Source organism: Plecotus auritus (genome assembly GCF_963455305.1).
Source record: "Plecotus auritus genome assembly, chromosome: 3".
Lineage (NCBI taxonomy): Eukaryota > Metazoa > Chordata > Mammalia > Chiroptera > Vespertilionidae > Plecotus > Plecotus auritus.
In genome coordinates, this window is record NC_137772.1 from 222,829,372 (window position 1) to 222,832,124 (window position 2,753).

Below are 2,753 nucleotides of genomic sequence, written 5' to 3' on the forward strand. Positions count from 1 at the left end.
AGTTCTCCCGCTTGGGGCGCGGCAGAGAGCGGCCGCGAACTACCAATCCCGTGATGCAATGCGCCCAGAGCGCCGCCGCCGGCCCCCTCTCCGCCTTCCCTTTTCAGCTTCTGGCTCTTTCTGCGGGAGACCACAGGGCGGCGTTAAGACGTGAGCGCCCCGGAAAACTACAATTCCCTTTATGCTTTGCGGCCTGGCATCACCGCCCTTCCGGAAAGGTGCAAATTCACTTAACAAAGCCGTGTAGCCGAAGGAACGCTGTTGGATCAGTTCAGCAAGCAGTAGGTATTTCCTTGGAAGGAAAGCCTCGCCTTTTTTTTTTTGTCCCATGAACTTGAAAGGACATTGGAAGCTTTCCACGTAAATAGCCTCAAATTACTTGATAATTAAAAAGGAGGAATAGTGACCCTATTGTCCCAAGAAGATCCTGGGAAAGGATCTGGGGCGTTCATCTAAGGCAGTGGTCAGCAAACTCATTAGTCAACAGAGCCAAATATCAACAGTACAACGATTGAAATTTCTTTTGAGAGCCAAATTTTTTAAACTTAAACTTCTTCTAACGCCACTTCTTCAAAATAGACTCGCCCAGGCCGTGGTATTTTGTGGAAGAGCCACACTCAAGGGGCCAAAGAGCCGCATGTGGCTCGCAAGCCGCAGTTTGCCGACCACGGATCTAAGGCGTCCCTTGAGATAAACTTTAACCGTGCAGGAATCGGGACATTCAAGTAGTTGCTGACCGGTTTGGCTCAGTGGATAGAGTGTCGGCCTGCGGACTGAAGGGTCCCGGGTTCGATTCCGGTCAGGGGCATGTGCCTGGGTTGCGGGCACATCCCCAGTGGGAGGTGTGCAGGAGGCAGCTGATCGATGTTTCTCTCTCATTGATGTTTCTAACTATCCTCTCCCTTTCCTCTCTGTAAGAAATCAATAAAATAAATTAAAAAAACAAAACAAACAAAAAAAAAACACACACACAAGTAGTTGCTGGTGGAGAGACTGCTCTGCATTAGCAGGACCAGAGTGGCAGGCTTAGGACTAACAAAGATCAAAGGCTTTAATTGAAATTTTAAGCGTACGCAAATTAATTCAATTAACTGCCGGAGGAATTACACCATGTGAACATATGCAGTTGCAAATCACACAGCTTTTTATTACACAAATTCCTGAGCGGCTGCAGGTACAAACTTAGTTAGGGAACCCCGTGGTGTTGTCCTCTGTGGTCCAGCAGCTGGGCTGGGCTGGTCCGGGTGCCGCGGGCCAGCGTTCTTCTCCCGAGAGCTCGGTCACGTCTCAGGTGGGGATTACTGGCCGTTCTTCTGTCATCTGGCAGGAAGAGGAGCGTGGAGCAGCATCGCTTGTCAGACAGACAAAGGGACGGGCCTTTGTAATGTCTCGACAAGACGAGCATCGTTGGCTGGCAGGGGCCATTATTTCAGGCTTGTTCACACCCGTAGCAGCCCAGGTGGCTATCAATGATTTAGGTCCATGCACATATGTTCATCTCAAACACAGCGAGGGGGCTAAGGAGAGTAGTCACTCAGGCAAGTGTTTATCTTGACACAAGTCACTCTGAGTCCGTTCCAATCCTTATCTCTGGGGTACACACACTTCAGGGCATGGGGAATGTATCTTTAATATCAGACTTTTAAGTTTTAAGGGAAGTTAACGCAAACATTTTTAACTTTTCTCACATTCTTTAAGCATTTTTAAACCTTTCTATATTTTACTACAACACCTATGGTAGAGACACTCTGTGACATTTCACTATCTTAACCCAAGTGGTCCACCTGAACATTGATAACAGGACAAACTGACATCCATCGTACACCTCCCGATGTGATGCTCTGAGAACGCAGCATCACCATCCAGTGAGCAATTCATACAGTTCATCTAATAATGAGGGAACACCAGACAATCCCAAGCATGTTCCAGAATAACTAGTCTGTACTCTTCCAAAAACCGTCTGTCGTGAATGAAATAGACAAAGAAAGGCTGAGGAATTGTTGCAGATTAAAGGAGACGAACAAAACAGGACAACTAAATGCAGTACACGTACTATAAAGGGTACTATTGAACCTGGCTAGCATGGCTCAGTGGTTGAGCGTGGATCTATGAACCAAGAGGTCATGGTGGATTCCAGGTCAGGACACATGCCCCCCCACCCTTGATCCCCAGTAGGGGCCCCAGTAGGGGGTGTGCAGGAGAGCCAATCCATTGTTCTCTCTCATCATTGATGTTTCTCTCTCTCTCCCTCTCCCTCTCTGAAATCAATAAAAAAAAATATTTTTAAAAAAGGTAATATTGAGACAATTAGCAGAAGCTGAAAAGGGAGGGCGAAGAGGGGACCAGTGGCAGTGCTCTGGGCACGTTGTATCACGGGACTGAAAGATAACAGTATGGTATCAACATTAAATTTATTGATTTTTATTACTGTACTGGGTTATGTAAGAGATGCCCTTGTTCTTGGAAAATACATGCTGAAATTACTAGGAGCATGAGGTCTGCAACTTACTCTCAAATGATTCAAACATTCCTGTAAGCCTCCATGATGTAAAGCAAAGAAGCAATTACCATTAATTTATATGGGAACATTTTAAGGGTTCCCAGACTCAAAAAATAACCTGCCCAATCCCATCAAATAACGTAAAATCTAAGCTAGCACGAGCATAGAGTAAAAGCAAGAATGATGTGATATACAGCCTCTGGAAAGCTGAAATAACGTGTGTACAGTGCGGTTTCGCTTACCACAGCACTGT